The sequence below is a fragment of the Elephas maximus genome, chromosome 4 (genome assembly GCF_024166365.1).
Source record: "Elephas maximus indicus isolate mEleMax1 chromosome 4, mEleMax1 primary haplotype, whole genome shotgun sequence".
NCBI classification, from domain to species: Eukaryota; Metazoa; Chordata; class Mammalia; order Proboscidea; family Elephantidae; genus Elephas; species Elephas maximus.
The window spans coordinates 106,354,957-106,375,994 of NC_064822.1; the positions used below are offsets into that span (position 1 = coordinate 106,354,957).

Consider the following 21,038-nt stretch of genomic DNA (forward strand, 5'->3'; position numbering starts at 1 on the left):
AATGTAAGAGCCACTAAAAACCAGGCAATCTGAGAGTCTGTAAAGAGGAAGTAAACAAGTATGTTTCGGATTATTCTGATCAAATTCCACTTCTGTCCCAAGATGATTTCTTTGTCCTTTGTAACTACGATAACTTGTGAAAATCATAAGTCCTTCGAAAACAAGTGTTAGATTGGTCAGTCAGGGATGTAAAAATCGGATTTTCAATAATTGTATGTATTTTAATAAATTTAGTATTTTTTTCTGAGGTGAATTTGCAAAGGGATTATTTTAAATATCAAATCAACCAATAAGTTCACATTCATTTTAGGAATTGTTGTAGGGTAAAAAACATCACAAAGTTTAGTAAAGCAAAAAGAAAGTTTTATTCGGCATATATTCAAAAAGGCAAAAGTGGGAAGTGGACAAGCACGCTGCTAGAGCCATGTCTGCCTGAGTCCAAGGAAACTATAGAATAAGCAAGAATGGGAAAATGGACAAGCTTGCTGCCATAGCCATGTCTGTCCAAGTCCAAGAAACATTACAGAGTCATCAGAATATGTTAACACTACACAATGGGCAAAACCATTGAAAGCTTCACCTTTTCAGATTGGCTAGAAACTGTGATTCTACGTTTTGAATCATCCCTCTTAACAATCACTAGTACAGGTTTCAGAACACAGGAGGGTTTTCACTGGTCCAACAAATTTTCTATTCACTAAATGCTAATAGACAAAGATCAGAGTGGAAAGTATTTTGTGTTCTGTTTGATTGGCTTTATGTGAAAGTTTCCCTAAAAGATATTTTCCAAGATTATCTTAGCTATTGTCTTAATACTTCAGGGCCCAGTTGATGTGTCCTTGTGAGTCCAGCTCCAGCTGGGTCACATTCTAGGATAAGGAGTAATGGCTCCAATATCATCTACTAAATCAGAATGGAAGTAAATGATTTACAGCTTTGCTAGTTTGGCTTCATTCTTCTCAATTTCTCTAGGAGGTCTTCATTGTGGAAAATTAAGCTACAGATTTTTCTTTCTACAACTAGGTAACTATAAACATAGCTAGTAGATTTTAGAATAAGCAATCTTGGAAGAATCAGAATGGGTTTTGAAAAGTTCAAGTCCCAAGACCCTATTTGTAAAATCCACAGGGCAGAAAGGAAGCTTACTACTCTCTGAATGACTTCTTGACCATGAATCCCTGCCAAAACAGCTGTTGTTGAAGGGGTTGGGATGTTATCTGAGGCCTCCTGAGCTCTGCAACATAAATCTCCCTCTGCAGTCTCGCAAAAGTAGGAACTTCCTTAATCTACCCACCTCATTATTGGTTAGGTCAGCCTAAAAAAAAAACCAAACCCATTGCCGGCAAGTCAATGCTGACTCCTAAGTCAGCCTAAAACCAAAAAACCAAACCCAGTGCCGTCGAGTCAATTCCGATTCAAAGAACCTGAGGAGGTGACTTAAGCCTGTGAAAAATGGAAACAGAAAAAAAAAAAAAGCAAAAATGTCCGGTTTTTTTTAGGATTCCTTTGTTTGCAAGTGACAAAGCTCCCAACCCAAACTGGCTTACGCAGAAAAAGTGATTTATTGGCTTAAATTAGTGAAAAGCGTAGGGGCAGAAAGCAGCAAGCACAGCTTGAGCAGGGCTCAGGTAACGTCATCAGGAGCCAAAAAGTCTCTCGGGTCAGGTCTGCCTTCCTCTCTGTCCTGTCAGGTGGGGGTGGGGAGAGTTGGTGACAGTAACTCCAATCTCTACGCGTCCAAGGCCAGTGGAAAGAGCAAGTCCACTTTTGCAAAAACTTCAACCAAAGTCCTGGGTGGAGTCTCGTTGGCTCTGATTGACCATCCTATATCTCGAGCCCATCCCTGAACCAACCACTATGGCAAGAGGGGATTGATTATGCTAATTAGCTCCAGTGTAGGTCATAGGGCTTCATCCCAAGGCTGAGCCCACTCAGACCCCGTGGACTTAGGCGAGGAGAGTTGTATATCCTCCAGATAAAAACAGAGGCAGTGACGGGGAGAAGAGGGGATGGATGCTGGGAAGGCACACAACAAAGGCCCGTTAAAAGATCCTCTGTCTGCTTTCCTATAGGAGATCACATGGGACAGTTCCTGGAACGCTGGCTTTTCGGTGGGATAACTGCACGCAACAAGGAAAATATAAGACAAAATGAAACACTGGCTTATCCAAGTGACCTAGGTCAGGTTCTGCCTGGGTCATTTGTTGACCATATGACTTTGGGTAATTAATTACTTCTCTAGTCTCAGAGACTTTATCTGAAAATGAAGATAATATCTACCTAGAGTATTGTTGTGAGGAGTAAATGAAATGATGCACTTGGCACTTAATAAATGTTCACTTCACTGAAAAAATATTTATTGAGTACCTATTATGTGGTCTGTTCCTGGTGCTTGGCTTAGAGCCCTGAAAAAGGACCACATGGCCCCTGCTCTCATGGAACATACAATTGTGATAAACGCTATCTATGAGGGTTTGCCTTCATAGCAGTAGGGCGGCAGGAAACCTACCCTGGAGAAAGATGGGTCAGAGGTTTATTTGAGGAAGTGGCAGCTGAACTGAGCTCCAAAGGATGAATAAAGAGTATTTCAGTCTAATGGAACAGCTTATGCCAAGGCTGAAGAAAGGGAGGGAACACAGTATGCTCAAGGAACCGAAAGAAAGCAGGCAGAGTTGGGCACCAGACCCTGAAGGGCAGAGGCTGGGGTGGCTACTATCTCATCAGCTTCTTCCTAATTTTGTTAAAGACCCTGAAGCAGTAAGCCCAACTCTTAGTTTAATGGCTGACAAAAAAAAAAAAAAAAAATCTTATAAAACACTTTGTTCCTAAATATTCTAATATTCCAGTTGTTTCTTTTGAATTCCTACATATTTCACACTTGAAAAGAAAGTGAAGCAAGCATTGTATAATAGCTCCTTTTGTCCTCCTGACCCTAACGTAAGCCTTTCCCTTTGAAAACACAGAACTTAACATAACTGAAATTCAATTCTTGTTTATCCAGTTAGGCAATTGAAAGAGTAAAGAACCACAGCAGGCTAATGTCAAGAAAAGCAAAAAAGAAAACTATTCAGTAAGTGTCACTTTAATTATCTGAATATTTAAAACCAAAAGCATGTGTGCTACGTGAAAGAATTACCAGAATTCCCTGTTGAACCACAGAACTAGTACCGGTGCATGAGAATTGGGGGCAGAAGTCATATTAACTGAAGTCACAGAAAATAAACAGACTGACCAACATTCCTAGTTCTAGTTCAGTTAAAAAAATAATAATATGAAGATCAAGCAAGGTGTTATTGTGTTTCTACAGAAAAAACTATCTGGGAAACTGTAGAAAACTACATTGGAATATACATGAATGAACTAGGAATATTACCATTCAGATTTTACCATTCTTAAAAGTAAAAATCACTCAGGCCCAATAGTCTTACCTCAGGCTGCATCCTTCTCAGCCTCTAAAATGTATCTGACACTGATGTCAACCTTTTTCTCAGAATGATCGTTTTATTCCATGACTCTAATACCCGATAATAAAAACTTCCCTTTATCAAGTGTCTTCTTTATGCCAGGCATTAACTTTTTACACATTCATTTCATATAGTTCTCATAACTCTGTAACACAGGTATGATTACCTCCATCCAACAAATGAGAAAACAGATTTAAGGAGGTTATGTCACTTACCAAAGGCACACAATGAGAGACCACAGGAGTATCCCCATGTCTTTTACCTAGCTTTGAAGGAGCCCTGGTGGTACAGTGGTTAAGCACTTCACTGCTAATCAAGAGGTCGTTCAAACCCACCAACCGGTCCGCAGGAAAAAGATAAGGCAATCTCCTTCCACAAAAATTACAGCTTTGGAACCCCATGGGGGCAGTTCTGCTCTATCCTGTAGGGTCGCTATGAGTCGAAAATGACTCAACAGAGAATGGTTTGGTTTTTGCTTGGTTTCACCTGACTCTGAAACCCGGGCCTCCTCACTATGCAGTACTGCCTCTCCAGGTAGTCTCCTGATTCCAAGACCTCTGTAGCTCTGTATTCTCCTTCCTCCACCATTTCACTGTGAGTGGTCCCCCAAGACTCTTATGCTGTGTACCATCCTTGTATTGTATAAGGTTGCTATGAGTTGGAATCAACTCGAGGGCAGTGGGTTTTATCCTTGTATTCAATCCTTTGAACCTTTCTTCTACTCTCAGGTTGTGAATCATCACCTGTGTGAAGAAGATTCCTGCACCTCACACACACTTCTGCCAGTCCTTTGATATTCAGAATTTGACGCATCAAAAACAGAATTCATTGTCACTTTCCCTAAATAAGCAACTCTTTGCAACTTCTCCACCACCTTTGATTATTCCCCTATATTCTTCAAGGACCATATAAAATGATATTCCTTCTACAAAGCCTTCACTGGCTATTTCAAGAAGCTTCCTTTGTGAGAAATCTCTTAACACTCATTCACTAGTACCCAATGGTGTAATTTTACATCACCAATACAGGCAGTCTCTGGGCTATGAACATCCAGCTTATGTACAACCCGAGGTTACAAACCAATTCCCATAAAGCCTATTAAATTAAAAATCTGAGATACATACAATGATTTGTAATAACAAATGGGTGCAACTTTGAAACATGCATCAAAACATTATTACTATTACTATATTATTATGTTAAAGATGTTTTAGTGTATCTGGAAGTGTTTCTTTAATGTTTTTTTTATGCATAGAAAGGTACACTATATACTATATGCTAAGAGAAACATTTGACTGATACTAGAGACGAACCGTACCTAACTTCTGATTTAAGTACAAATTGAGTTTAAAGACAGATTTAGGAATGGAACACGTTTGTAATCTGGAGACTGCCTGTATCTTCTTCCTTTCTTCTACATGCCATGGACAGTGCTTACTACATAGCAGGTGCTCAGAAAGCCTCTGATTAATTCTTCATCAAGTTCTGCCTGTTCCTCATACCTCTCAGTTTGTCCCTCAGACTTCACTTCCACAGCCATCACCTTAGTCCAGGATCCGGTGCACAGGTGACCATATGCTGACTGGAGATGGCTGGAACGGCAAACCATTTATCTAGAAATTTGCCAAAGGATATTACAGAAAAGTAGCTCTAAGGTGAGGGGAAGATACTAAATCTGGATTCAAGAGTTAAAAAAAACACTCCTTTTGAACGGTTGTCCAACTCGAAGAATGTAATCAATGTTACTAAATTGTACACGTAGAAACCATTAAATTGGTGTATGTTTTGCTGTGTATATTCTCAACAACAAAGTAAATAAAATTTAAAGAAAGAAAGACAGGAAAAAAAAAAAACTCCTTTTGCAAGTTATTCAAGTTTCTTTGCCCTCCTTTTATCTAATCCTTCCCACATACATAGCATGGCAAGAACAGAAAGTCAACAAACAACTTTTCTGGGTTACAAAGAGGTGGCTTCCCAGGCAGGCACCAATACCTGATCTAAACCAGAGCCTCTCACACCAGCACATGCTCCAGACTGGTCTCGATGACTTCACTACCCATCTCCAGCCTCATAATTTCCAGAATAAGGACAATCTTTCTTAAATTACAGGTTAATTTGGACATTCCTATAACTAAAAATACTGAATTTAAGATGCTCATTTCTTCTCTTAAGGCCATCTGCTAACCGACTCCTCAACACTTTTCCCAGTTTTGTTGTACTATGGAAAAAGCATGAGGTGTAGAGTCAGAATATTTGAATTGGAATCTCATCGTTGTTTCTCACTAATATTTTACTCACTTAGTAAAAGAGGATAAACACCAGCCACATCTACTAGGATTGTTGGGAGGATGAAATGAGATAAAATGCAAAAGGTGTTTTTTAAACCATAAAATTGTTAGTGATGAGCACTATAGCCTCTTCACATGGGCCTCACTCTGGTCAAAGCTTGCCTCCTTAAGCATTTGTGAGAGGAGGGGAATGAAATGTGTTTTTCCATTAGACAAGTTATTTTACCTCTATAAATACAGTGCTCACAGTCCAATCATCTTGTTATTATACACTATAGTATTTTTTGAAGATTTGGTATACAGGCAGCCCCTGGGTTACAAACCTCCAACTTACAAACAAATCGTACTTGCCTGTTAATATTATGTAAATTTACCCACACTTTGGGTTTTTTTTTTAATTGCTCTTTAGGTGAAAGTTTACAGCTCAAGTTAATTTCTCATACAAAAGTTTATACACATATTGTTATGTGACCCTAGATGCAATCCCTATAATATGACAGCATACTCCCCCTTTCCACCCTGGGTTTCTCATGTCCATTCAACCAGCTCCTGTCCCTTTTTACCTTCTCTTCTTGCCTCCGGACAGGAGCTGCCCATTTAGTCTTATGTTTCTACTTGAACTAAGAAGCACACTCTTCATGAGTATTATTTTATGTTTTATACTTCAGTGTAATCATTGTCTGAAGAACTCGCTTCAGGAATGGTTTTAGTTCTGGGTTAACAGAGAGTCTGGGGCCCATGTCTTCTGGAGTTCCTCTAGTCTCAGTCAGACCATTAAGTCTGGTCTTTTCATGTGAATTTGAGTTCTGCACCATACTTTTCTCCTGCTCTGTCAGGGACTCTCTGTTGTGTTCCTTGTCAGAGTGGTCATTGGTGGTAGCCAGGCACCATGTAGTTCTTCTGGTCTCAGGCTGATGGAGTCTCTGGTTTATGTGGCCTCTTTTGTCTCTTGGAAACTGTGGTGGTATAGTGCTTAAGAGCTATGGCTGCTAACCAAAGAGGTCAGCAGTTCAAGTCCACCAGGTGGTCCTTGGAAACAATATGGGTTAGTTCTACTCTGTCCTATAGGGTGGCTTTGAGTCAGAATCGACTTGACAGCAACAAGTTTGGTTTTTTTTTTTTGGTTTTTGTCTCTTGGGCTAATATTTTCCTTACGTCTTTGTTGTTCTTCATTCTCCTTTGCTGCAAGTGGGGGGACGAATTGATGCATCTTAGATGGCTGCTTGCAAGTTTTTAAGACCCCAGATGCCATTCACCAAAGTGGAATCCAGAACATTTTCTTAATAAGCTTTGTTATGCCAACTGACCTAGATGTCTCCCGAAACCATGGTCCCCAGTCCCCTGCCCCTGCTACTCCATCCCTCAAAGTGTTTGGTTGTGTTCAGGAAACTTCTTAGATTTGATTTAATCCAGTTAATGTGCCCTCACTTTGAAACTATTGAGCCAACCCTTACTGACAAATTCTTCATTACACTCACCTTCACCAGCACGTGCAGCTTTTACATCATTGCTCTAAAGTAAGGCTAGATAAGAACCGTACACACATGTACTGACTTACCTAAAAATTCAACTTAAAGACACAATTGGGAACTGATCTTGTTTGTAACCTGGGGACTACGGTATGTAAAAAAAAAAAAAAACTCCTATAAAAAATAATGTGGCAAATTTCTCGTTTTTGCACCTAACTCATGAGCACTCTCATGAGATCCACTTGCTTCAGCTGCTACAAATAACCTCTGTACAGAGTTCTTGTGAATACACACATGATCTCCTAAATCCCTCTGTCTCCATTCCTGTTTTACCTGTCAAGCTAAGCCGCTAGTATTAGGACTGAAAAAGAAGCAGCACCCAGTTAACATTCTATCTCACCTCTCAAGTTATGAGAACAGATTATTAACTCTGATCCCAGAGGAAGAACCTTTTCAACTTCATTGTCCACCAAAGCTTAGAAATAAAGAAATCGAAAAACCTTTTTGTTAAAAAAGCAAAGGCTGCTATTTTATATATTTGTTTGTTTATTAATAAAGATAACATAGTGCCATATACCAACTTACTGACCAATGCACCCAACCCAAATTTTTAAAATGAGAGGAAACATCAGAAAAATAAAGTAGACTACTAATAGTCAACCTGTTAGCCCACATTTTTGATGTTGTGCCCTTATTTTCTTCCCTTCGTAATTCTGGGTAAGGAACTCTGGTGGTGCAGTGGTTAAGTGCTTGGCTGTTGCTGGTGATTGAAACCCACCAACTGATCAGTGGGATAGGGGCAGTTCTACCCTGTCCTCTAGGGTCCGACTATGAGTTGGAATCAACTCCACGGCAACATTTTTTGTTTTTGTTTTTAATTCTGGGTAGGATTTAAAGCATTCTGGGCTCCCAAGGAAAACTCCTCAAAGAAACTTTTGCCATATACTCACAGAGCACTTGGATGAGAGCTGTGCCTAGGTCTGAAAGTGTGAAAATTAGGAAAAGATGGTATCACCTGGGACCAATTCTTAGTTTTTATGGGGTCATAAACCCACTGCCATCGAGTCAATTCCAACTCATAGTGACCCTATAGGACAGAGTAGAACTGCTTCCATATGGTTTCCAAGGCTGAAATCTTTACAGAAGCAGACTTCCACATCTTTTTCCCACTTATGAGGTCATACCCCATTGACCCCATTGCCATCGAGTCGATTCCGACTCATAGCGACCCTTTAGGACAGAGTACAACTGCCCCATACAGTTTTCAAGGAGTGACTGGTAGATTCGAACTGCCAACCTTTTGGTTAGCAACCATAGCTCTTAACCACTATGCCACCAGTAAAACAGCCAAAAACCCTATGGGGCAGTTCTACTCTGTCACTTGGGGTTGGTATGAGTTGAAATCCACTCAATTGCACCTAACAACAACAACACCCTTAAGAATCTGGTGAAAGGTACACATCCTTTCCCTAAAATATGCTCCTACAAATACGCTCCACCACTTGTCTGTCAGTTTACCATGGCGGACAGGTTTCAATGGAGCTTCCAGACTAAGACAGACTAGGAATAAAGACCTGGCAGTCTACTTCCGAAAAAAATGGACCAGTGAAAATGTTACGAACAGCAGCTGAACATTGTCTGATATAGTGCTGGAAGATGAGCCCCTCAGGTAGGAAGACACTCAAAATACGACTTGGGAAGGGCTGCATCCTCAAAGAAGAGTCGACCTTAATGATGTGGATGGAGTCAAGCTTTCAGGACTTCCATTTGCTGATGTGACACAACTCAAAATGAGAAGAAACAGCTGCAAATATCCATTAATAATCAGAATGTGGGATGTACGAAGTATGAATCTAGGGAAATTGGAAGTTGTCAAAAATGAAATGGAATGCATAAAGATAGATACCCTAGGCATTAGTGAGCTGAAATCGACGGGTATTGGCCACTTTGAATCAGATAATCATATGGTCTACTATGCCAGAATGACAAATTGAAGATGAATGGTGTCACATTCATCCTCACAAAGATTTCAAAATCTATCCTGAAGTACAATGCTGTCAGTGATAGAATAATATCCATACACCTACAAGGAAGACCAGTTAATACGACTATTATTCAAATTTATGTACCAACTAATGCCAAAGATGAAGAAATTGAAGATTTTTCCAATTTCTGCTGTCTGAAATTGATCAAACATGCAATCAAGATGCATCAGTAATTACTAGTGACTGGAATGTGAAAGCTGGAAACAAGGAAGAGAGATCAGGAGTTGGAAAATATGCCTTGGTGATAGAACCAATGCCAGAGATCGCATGATAGAGTTTCGCAAGACCAACAACTTATTCATTGCAAATATCTTTTTTCAATAACTTAAATGGTGACTATACATGTGGACCTCACCAAACAGAATACACAAGAATCAAATTCACTACATCTGTGGAAAGAGATGATGTAGAAGCTCAATATCATCAGTCAGAACAAGGCCAGGGGCCGACTGTGAACAGACCATCAATTGCTCAAGTTCAAGTTGAAGCTGAAGAAAATTAAAACGAGTTCACAATAACCTAACTATGGCCTCAAAATATCCCACCTGAATTTAGACACCATCTCAAGAATACATTTAACACACTGAACGCTAATGGCCAAAGTCCAGATGAGTTGTGGAAGGATATCATACATGAAGAAAGCAAGAGGTCATTAAAAAGACAGGAAAGAAGAAAACTCCAAAGAATCCACAACGAAACTACTAGAACTAATAGGAGATTTTAGCAAATATCAGGGTACAAGATTAACACAAAAATCAGCTGGATTCCTCTACACCAATAAAGAGAACTTCAAGGAGGAAATGAACAAATCAATACCATTTACAATACCCCCCAAGAAGATAAAATACTTAGGAATAAATCTAACCAGAGGTATAAGAGACCTATATAAAGAAAACTAAAAGATACTATTGCAAGAAAACAAAAGAGACCTATATACCCTGCTCATGGACAGGAAAACTCAACGTTGCGAAAATGTCACTTCTACCCAAAGCAGTCTACAGATATGATGGAATCCTGATCCGAATTCCAACAACATTTTTTAAGGAGATGGAGAAACAAATCACCAATTTCATATGGAAAGGGAAGAGGCCCTGGGTAAGTAAAGCATTACAGAAAAAGAAAAACAAAATGGGAGGCCTCACACTACCTGATTTTAGAATCTATTATACTGCCACAGTAGTCAAAACAGCCTCACACTGGTAGCACTTGCACAACAACAGACACGTAGACCAATGAAACAGAATCGAGAATTGAGATATAAATTCATCCACCTATGATCAGCTGATATTTGACAAAGGCCCAAAGTCTGTTAAAAGGGGAAAAGACAGTCTCTTTAATAAATGGTGCTGGCACAACTGCATATCCATCTGCAAAAAAATCAAACAAGACCCATACCTCACACCATGCACAAAAACTAACTCAAAATGGATCAGAGACCTAAATATAAAATCTAAAACGATAAAGATCATGGAAGAAAAAAATAGGGACAACGCTAGGAGCCCTAATATGTGGCATAATCAGAATACCAAACATTACTAACAATGCACAAACACCAGAAGAGAAACAAGATGACTGGGAGCTCCTAATAATCAAACGCTTAATACTCATCCAAAGACTGCACCAAAAGAGTAAAAAGACAAACTACAGACTGGGAAAAAAAATTTGGCTATGACACATCTGATTGGTCTCATCTCTAAAATCTGCAAGATACTGCAAAACCTCAACAACAAAAAGACAAATAAACCAATTAAAAATTGGGAGAAAGGATATGAACAGGCACTTCACCAAAGAAGACATTCAGGCAGCTAACAGATACATGAGGAAATGGTCACGATCATTAGCCATTAAAGAAATGCAAATAAAAACTACAATGAGATATGATCTCACCCCAACAAGGCTAGCATTAATCTGAAAAACACAAAATAATATATGTTGAAGAGGTTGTGGAGAGACTGGAACTCTTGTACACTGCTAGTGGGAATCTAAAATGGTACAACCATTTGGAAATTGATTTGGCACTTCCTTAAAAAGCTAGAAATAGATGTACTGTACGATTCAGCAATCCCACTCCTTAGAATATATCCTAGAGAAATAAGAGCCATCACATGAATAGGTATATGCACATCCATGTTCATCGCAGCACTATTCACAATACCAAAAACATGGAAACAACCTAGGTGCCCATCAACAGGTGAATGGATAAACAAATCATGGTATATTCACACGATGGAATATTACATAGCAATAAAGAACAAGGATGAATCTGCGAAACATAACACGCATGAACCTGGAAGGCATTATGCTGAGTGAAATTAATCAGTCACAAAAGGACAAATATCGTATGAGACCACTATTATAAGAACTCAAGAAAAGGTTTAAACACAGAAGAAAACATTCTTTGATGGTTACAAGGGTGGAGAGGGAGGGAGGGGGTAGTCACTAACTAGATAGTAGACATGAATTATCTTAGGTACTCCACTGGTCTCACCCCTTCAGGAGCAAGGGAGAATGAAGAAAACTAAAGATACAAGGGAAAGAATAGTCCAAAGGACTAATAGACCACATCTACCATGGCTTCCACCAGACTGAGACCAGTACAGCTAGATGGTGCCCGGCTACCACCACAGACTGCTGTGACAGGGATCACAGTGGAAGGTCCTGGGCAGAGCTGGAGAAAAATGTAGAACAAGATTCTAACTCACAGAAAAAAAAAAGATCGGACTTACTGGCCTGACAGAGACTGAAGAAACCCCAAGAGTATGGCCTCTGTGACTTCAATAACAAAGTCACTCCTGAGGTTCACACTTCAGCCAAAGATTAGAAAGACCCATAAAACAAAACAAGACTAAAGGGGCACAGCAGCCAGGGGCAAGGACTAGAGGGCAAGAGGAGACAGGAAAGCTGGTAATAGGGAACCCAAGGTCGAGAAGGGAGAGTGTTGATATGTCATGGGGTTATTAACCAGTGTCATAAAACAATATGTGTACTAACTGTTTAATGAGAAACTAGTTTGTAAAAAAAAAAAAAAGAAAGAAAGAAACAATTGTCTTAGGTGAAGGGAAGGACCACGCACAATACAGGGGAAGTCAGCACAACTGCTAAGAAGTTTCCTAAATATAACCAAACACTTCGAGGGACAGAGTAGCAGGGGTGGGGGTCTGGGAACCATGTTTTTGGGGGACATCTAGGTCAAATGGCGTAACAAAGTTTATTAAGAAAATGTTCTGCATCCCATTTTGGTGAGTGGCATCTGGGGTCTTAAAAGATAGCAGGTGGCCATCTAAGATACATCAACTGGTCCCAACCCACCTGGATCAAAGGAGAATGAAGAACACCAAAGACACAAGGAAAATATTAGCCCAAGAAACAGAAAGGCCACATAAACCAGAGACTACATCATCCTGAGACCAGAAAAGCTAGATGGTGCCCAGCTACCACCAATGACTGCCCTGACAGGGAACACAACTGACAGTCCCTGATGGAGCAGGAGAAAAGTGGGATGTAGAACTCAAACTCACCCAAAAAGACTAGACTTAATGACCTGACTGAAACTGGAGGAACCCCAGAAGACATGGCCCCCAGACTCTCTGTTAGCCCAGAATTGAAACCACTCCCAAAGCCAACTCTTCAGACAAAGATTAGACTGGACTATAAGATATAAAATGATACTTGTGAAGAGAGTTCTTCTTAGCTCAAGTAGATACATGAGACTAAATGGGCAGCTCTGTAGGCAAGATGAGAAGGCAAAAAGGGACAGGAACTGGTTGAGTGGACACAGGAAAACCAGGGTGGAAAGGAGGAGCGTGCTGTCACATTATAGGAAGAGCAACTAGGGTCACATAACAATGTGTGTACAAATCTTTATATGAGAAACTAACTTGAACTGTAAACTTTCACTTAAAGCATAATAAAAAAAAAAAGAAAAGAAAATGTTCTGCATCCAATTTTGGTGAGTGGCATCTGGGGTCTTAAAAGCTTGCAAGCAGCCATCTAAGATGCGTCAATTGGTCCCAGCTCACCTGGAGCAAAGGAGAATGAAGAACATCAGAGATACAAGGAAAATGTTAGCCCAAGAGACAAAAGGGGCCACATAAACCAGAGACACCATCAGCCTGAGACCAGAGGAACTAGATGGTGCCTGGCTACCACAAATCACCACCCTGACAGGGAACACGACAGAGTCCCTGACAGAGCAGGAGAAAAGTGTGGTGCGGAACTAAAATTAACAGAAAAAGACCGGACTTAATAGTCTGACTGAGACCAGAGGAATCCCAGAAGACATGGCCCCCAGACTCTCTGTTAACCCAGAACTAAAATCATTCCCAAAGCTAACTCTTCAGACAAAGATTAGGCTGGACTGTAAGACGTAAAATGATACTCGTGAAGAGCATGCTTCTTAGTTGAAGTAGATACATGAGACTAAATGGGCAGCTCCTGTCCAAAGGCAAGATGAGAAAGTAGAAAGGGACAGAAGTTGGTTGAATGGACATGGGATATCTGGGGTTGAAAGGAGGAGTGTGCTGTCACATTATAGCAGGAGCAACTAGGGTCACATAACAACGTGTGTATAAATTTTTGTACGAGAAACCAACTCAAGCTGTAAGCTTTCACTTAAAGCACAATTAAAAAAAAAAGGAAAGAAAGAAAAGACAAAAGAGATGTCAGAAGAGACTCTGAAACTTACTCTTGAACATCAAGTACCTAAAGCGAATGGAATAAACGATCATATAAAAGAGCAAAACAGAAAACTTCAAATGTCTGCTCAAGAAAACAGATTAAAGTATTATAATGACATGTGCAAAGACCTGGAGACAGAAAACCAAAAGGGGAGACCATGCTTGGCATTTCTCAAACCAAAGAACTGAAGAAAAAAATTCAAGCCTGTAATTGCAATAGTGAAGGATTTCACAGGCAAAATTCTGAACGAAACAGGAAGGATCAAAAGAAGATGGAAGGAATATGCAGCATCACTGTACCAAAAAGGACTGGTTGATGTTCAGTCATTTCAGGAGGTAGCATATGATCAGGAACCAATGGTACTGAAGGGAGTAGTCCAAGCTGCACTGAAGGCATTGGTGAAAAACAAGGCTCCAGGAATTGATGGAATGTCAGTTGAGATGTTTCAACAAATGGATGCAACTCTTCAAATGCTCACTAATCTATGCCAAGATATTTGGAAGACAACTATCCGGCCAATTGACTGGAAGAGATCCATATTTGTGCCCATTCCAAACAAAGGTCATCCAACATAATGAGGAAATTATAGAACAATATTAATAAAATCACACACAAGCAGAATTTTGCTGAAGATAACTCAAAAATGGTTGCAGCAGTACATCCACAGGAAACTGCCAGAAAGTCAAGCTGGATTTAGAAGAGGACGTGGAATGAAGGATATCATTGCTGATGTCAGATGGATCTCGGAGAAAAGCAGAAAATACCATCAAGACGTTTACCTTTGTTTTATCGAATATGCAAAGGCATTCGACTGTGTGGATCATAACAAATTATGGATAAAATTGTGAAGAATGGAAATTCCAGAGTACTTAATCGTGCTCATGAGGAACTTGTACATAGACTAAGAGGCAGCCATTTGAACAGAACGAGGAGATGCTGCATGGTTTAAAATCAGGAAAGGTGTGTGTCAGGGTTGTATCCTTTCACCATACTTAATCAGCCTGTATGCCGAGCAAATAATCCGAGAAGCTGGACTACATGAAGAAGAATGGGGCATCAGGATTGGCAGAAGACTCATTAACAACCTGAGATATGCAGCCAACACAACCTTGCTTGCTGGAAGTGGAGAGGACTTGAAGCACTTACTGATGAAGATCAAAGACCACAGCCTTCAGTATGGATTACACCTCAACATAAAGAAAACAATAACCCTCACAACTGGACCAATAGACAACATCATGTTAAACAGAGAAAAGATGGAAGTTGTCAAGGATTTTTTTTTACCTGGATCCACAATCAATGTCCATGGAAGCAGCAGTCAAGAAATCAGATGAGGTATTACATGGCGCAAACCTGGTGCAAAAGACCTGTTCAGAGTGTTAAAAGCAAAGATGTCACTTTGAGGACTAAAGCGTGCCTGACCCACGCCATGGAATTTTCAATTGCCTCATATACATGTGAAAGCTGGACAATAAGGAAGACCAAAGAAGAGTTGATGTCTTTGAATGATGGTGTTGGCTAGAATACTGAATATACCATGGACACACAGAAGAACTAACAAATCTGTCTTGGAAAAAGTACAGCCAGAATGGCCCTTAGAAGCAAGTATGGTGAGACTTTGTCTCACATACTTTGGACATGTTATCAGGAGGGATCAGTCCCTGGAGAAAGACATCACGATTGGTAAAGTGGGGGGTCAGCAAAAAAGAGAAAGACCCTCAAGAAGATGGATTGACATAGTGGCTGCAACAATGGACTCAAACATAGCATTGATTGAGAGGATGGCTCAGGACTGGGCAGTGTTTTGTTCTCTTGTACATAGGGTTACTATGAGTCGAAACCGACTCAACAGCACCTTTCTTAGGCTAGGTTCTCTAGAGAAGCAAAACCAGCGAAGCGTGTATATTTATATGTGTGTGTGTGTGTGCGTGTCTAGAGGGAGAGATTTATACCAAGGAAATGGCTCATGCTATTGTAGAGGCTGGAAAGTCTCAAGTCCATGGGTCATGATGGAGGCTTCTCCTGACTCACTTAGCTCCAGGGGCTGACGAACCACAGATTGGCAGGTTAGACAATAGGCCTTCGGCTCACGGGCTGCAGAAGGTGACAAATCACAACATCAGTAGGTAAGCTGGCAGGCCAGTGGCTCACAGACTGCGGACGCTGATGAATCCCAAGATCAGCAGGTAAGCCAGCAGGCTGCTAGCTCATAGACTGCAGAGGCTGACAAATCCCAAGATCAGCAAGTAAGCTGCTAGTCAAGTTCCAAGAACTACAGATCAGATGAACAGGAGCCAGCTGCAGGATCCAGAGCGAGCAAAAGCCAGATTGCCCACCAGAAAGGCCACCTACGTTGGATACAGGCCACACCCTCAAGGAAACTCTCTTTCACTTGACTGGCAACTCACAGCAGATCCCATCGTGGAGGTAATCATATTATATCAGATCTCATCATGGAAGTGATTACATCAGTATATGACTGCCAAACTATTGAGAACCATGGTTTAGCCAAATTGACACACAATCTTAATGATCACAGTCCACCACTTGTCACCTTGGCACCTGCACACATCTCCTTAAACCGTATATAACCTCTGAAAAAAGACAATTATAAAGTCATACTTGCACCTAACGTGATACAACTAACACACGTACAACTGAAAACACACTAGCCCTGTTTACATCTTGTACTTTATAAGTGAAAGAAACAAAAACATGTGATGCACACATACAAAGAAGAAATACTCATAACAATTACAGTCCTTGTTTCTGCAGCTGGTCACGTGGTGGTAACTGGTATTTAGAACTACCTTCTTCTACCCCCCCATTCCATATTCCCTTTGCCCTCAGCAAGCACCTCAGTTGGTCATGGTTCTTTGCCTTGTGGTGTGATCCAAACCCTCATTCCTGAAGGGTTTAGGACATTAATTGTCATGTCAGGATTGGGTTGCTGTAGTTTTCAACTGACTTTAGTCACATGGGATGGTAGTACCAAGAGACGCCCTAAGGGATCTCCTGTATCCCAAACATACTCTTCTTTACCTCTATTGTGTAATATCAATCTGATTTCCTTTTGGTGATCAGGATCGATCACCAGCCAATATGGTAACTTCCTTCTTTGCCTGTTGATCAGAGACATCAGCCCAAAGTGGCCAGGTGGCATTTTTAGCTTCCAGTTCAGTGGAATCAGTGATTTGTCTACAGGTGGGAGCATTCCTCCCTTTGGAACTAAGACCTCTAGACCAGCAGAAAATAAGGTCACAGGGACAGGAAGCAAAAATCTTGCAAGTGGGTCATTAGGGGTAATAGTGAGTGGTGTCACTCCCATATCTACCCCTTGATTCCTGGACCTATGAATCCTGGCTATGGAAAAAATAGCACCATATATTTTTATTTTCTTTTTTAATTTTACTGTGCTTTACGTGAAAGTTTACAGCTCAAGTTAATTTCTCATTCAAAAATTTATACACATATTGTTTTGTGACATTGGTTGCCATCCCCACAATCTGACAGTGTGCTCCCCCTTTCCACCATAGGTTCCCTATGTTCAATTCATCCGGTTCCTGTCCTTTCCTGTCTTTGCATCTTGCTTTTGGGCAGGAGTTTCCCATTTGGTCTTCTATATTTGGTTGAACTAAGAAGTATGTTCCTCACATGTGTTATTTTTGTTTTATAGGCCCATCTAATCTTTGTCGAAAAGTGGGCTTTGGGAGTGTTTTCAGTTCTGAGTCAACAGGGTGGCTGGGGGACATAGTCTTAGGGGTTCCTCCCTCCAGTCTGTTAGACAAGTAAGTCTGTTTATTTATTTATTTATTTTGTGTGGATTTGAATTCTGTTCTATATTTTTCTCCCTTTTGTCTGGGACTGTTTGTTATGATCCTTGTCAGAGCAGTTGGTGGGGGTAGCCCGGCATCATCTAGCTCTTCTGGTAGAGTCTCTGGTTCATGTGGTCGGTCCTTTAGTCCTTTGAGCTAATATTTTCCTTGTATCTTTGTTTTTTTTCATTCTCCTTTTCTCTGGACAGGATGGGACAAATAGATGTATCTTAGATGGTGCTCACAAGCTTTTAAAACTCCAGACATGACTCATCAAAGTGGGATATAGAACATTTCTTTATGAACTATGTTATGCCATTGATTAGATGTCCTCTGAGATTGTGGTTCCCAACTCCAAGCCCCAGCTACTTGGCCCCTCAAAGTGTTTGGATTTATCCAGAAAACCTCTATGCTTTTGCTTTGGTCGAGTTGTGCTAACTTCCCCTATATTGTGTATTGTCTTTCTGCTCACCAAAGTTGACACTTGTCTACTATCTAGTTAGTGATTCCTCCTCCCCCACCCTCCCCACTCTTACAACCATCACAGAATTTTTTTTCTGTGTGTAAACCTTTTCTTGAGTTCTTACAATAGTTGTCTCATACAATACTTGTCTTAAAAACTTAGGAGCTTTGCCAGGAAGGCCACTTATATTGGATGCTGGCAACACTCCCAAGGAAAATCCCTCTCAACTGACTGGCTACTCACAACAGATCCCATCATGGAGGTAATCATATCAGATCTCCTCATGGAGGTGATCACATAATTACAGGACTGCCAAACTACATTATAACTGCCAAACCACTGAGAATCATAACCCAGCCAAGTTGACACACAACCTGAATGATCACAGCATCTAACAACAACAACAAATAAGCTTACCATTTCAGGAAGAAAACAGACATGCTAAGTGCTTCTCTAAACATCTTGCCATTACCGCCAAATACAGCCTCCTAGCCTTTTACCTGTAGCCCTAATGGCACAGTGGTTAAAAGCACGGCTGCTAACCAAAAGGCTGGCAGTTCGAATCCACCAGCTGCTCCATGGAAACCCTATGGGGCCGTTCTACTCTGTCCTATAGGGCCGCTATGAGTCAGAATCAACTCAAGGGCAACAGGTAGCCTTTTACCTCTCCCACTATATTTGTTCTTCAATTTAAAGACCTCTACTAACTCCACCGGAAACCCTGGTGGCGTAGCGGTTAATTGCTACGGCTGCTAACCAAAAGGTTGGCAGTTCAAATCCACCAGGTGCTCCTTGGAAACTCTATGGGGTGGTTCTACTCGGAATCGACTTGATGGCAGTGGGTTTAATAACTCCACCCTGCCTTTGTTACTCTATCAGCTGCATTGACTCATCTCTCTAGCCATGCTAAACTGCAGAGTAAAATTATTCATTATCATGATGGTGTCTCCTTTATCCCTAACCTGCTTCTTAGTCTGCAGTTTTTATCTCAGTAAACAGCAAAATCATCTACCCTGTCACAAAAACTGGAAACCTGAGCATCACCTTGGCTCTCTCCATCTAACCTCCCACAACCAGTCACTACGCCTTCCTTTCTTCCCCCATTGCTTTGTACACATCACTTTTTGCTTGGATTAAAGGCCTCCAGCCAGATCTCCTTGCGATCTTACCTCCATGCTGCTACCAGAACCTAAATCTAAATCACTCCTGCCTGAAATCCTCATAGCTTCCAGATTAAAGTTCAAAATCCTTAGCTTAAAACACAAGGCTTTCTTATCAGAAAAATGGAAAACAAGAGTTGGTGAGGATGTGGAGAAACTGGAACCTTGTGCATTGTTAGTAGTGATGTAAAATGGTGCAGCTGCTGTGAAAGCAGTTTGGCAGTTACTCAAAAAGTTAAATGTAGAATTAACATATGACTAAGCAATTCCACTCCTAGGTATATACACAAAACACTTGAAAGCAGAGATGCAAGCAGATACTTGTAACCTTGAAATGAACATTTCAGCATTATTCACCATAGCCAAAAAATGGAAAAAACCCAAGCTTCCATCTGTAGATGAATGAGTAAGCAAAATGTGGTATATACATACCTGTTGCTGTCGAGTCAATTCCGCCTCATAGCGACCCTACAGGACAGAGTAGAACTGCCCTATAGAGTTTCAAAGGAGTGCCTGGTGGATTCGAACTGCCAGCCTTCTGGTTAGCAGCCGTAGCACTTAACCACTATGCCACCAGGGTTTCCATATATACATAAGATGGAATATTATTCAGCCACAAAGAGAAGTGATGCTTGGGTACATGCTATGGGATGGATAAAGCTTGAAAACATGCTGAGTGAAGTATGTCAAACACAAAAGAACAAATATTGTATGATCACAGTTATATAAAATGTCTAGATTAGGCAAATGCATAGAGATAAAAGGTTATTAGCGGTTACGAGAGGGAGTGAGGGGTGGGGAGTTGTTGCTTAATGGGCACTGAGTTTCTGTTCAGGGTGATGAAAAACTTTTGGAACTAGATAGTGGTAATGGTTGTGCAACATTGTTTACATAATAAATATCACTGAATCGCACACTTAGGCATAGTTAAAAAGGTGAAATTTTTGTTATATATATTTTACTCCAATAAATTTTTTAAAAAGTCAGTCTGACTTGCTGGCTCTGCAGCTCTACCCTCTACAGCCGCTTCCCAGCCCTGGTTTTACACGCTGTGTTGTTCGTGCCGTTTGCCTCTGTGCCTTTCCACATGCTGTGCCCTCTGTCTGGAATACCCCTACCCTCTCTTCATATAACATTCACTAGTTCTCTAAAACAGCACAAAAGTTGTCTTCTCCAAAAACCTTTCTTAACTCTCCAGTTTGATTTTTAGGTCCTTTATCTATGCTCCTGTCTTAGTTATCCAGTGATGCTTTAACAGAAATACCACAAGTGGATGGCTTTAACAAAGTGAAATTTATTCCCTCACAGCTTAGGAGGCTAGAAGTCTGAAGTCAGGGCACCAGCTCAAGGGGAAGGCTTTTTCTCTCTCTTTTGGCTCTGAGGGAAGGTCCTTGTCATCAATGTTCCCCTGGGTCTAGGAATTTCTCATCACAGGGACCCTGAGTCCAAAGGACATGTTCTGCTCCTGGTTCTTCATGCTTGGTGGTAATGAGATCCTCTCCTCTCTGCTCAATTCTCTCTTTTATATCTCAAAAGAGGTCGACTCGAGATACAACCTCAGTGTGGGAGAAAAAAGTAGAACAAAACTCAAATTCACACACACTAAAAAAAGACCAGACTTTCTGGTCTGACAGAGACTGGAGAAATCCCAAGTACT

General features: G+C 40.7%; 1 protein-coding gene across 1 annotated transcript in view; it reads left to right on the forward strand.

The window, feature by feature from the left end:
• Positions 1–21,038, forward strand: part of HIGD1C (HIG1 hypoxia inducible domain family member 1C) — an 88,087-nt gene that overhangs the window by 26,813 nt on the left and 40,236 nt on the right. The gene's annotated exons all lie outside the window — the stretch shown is intronic.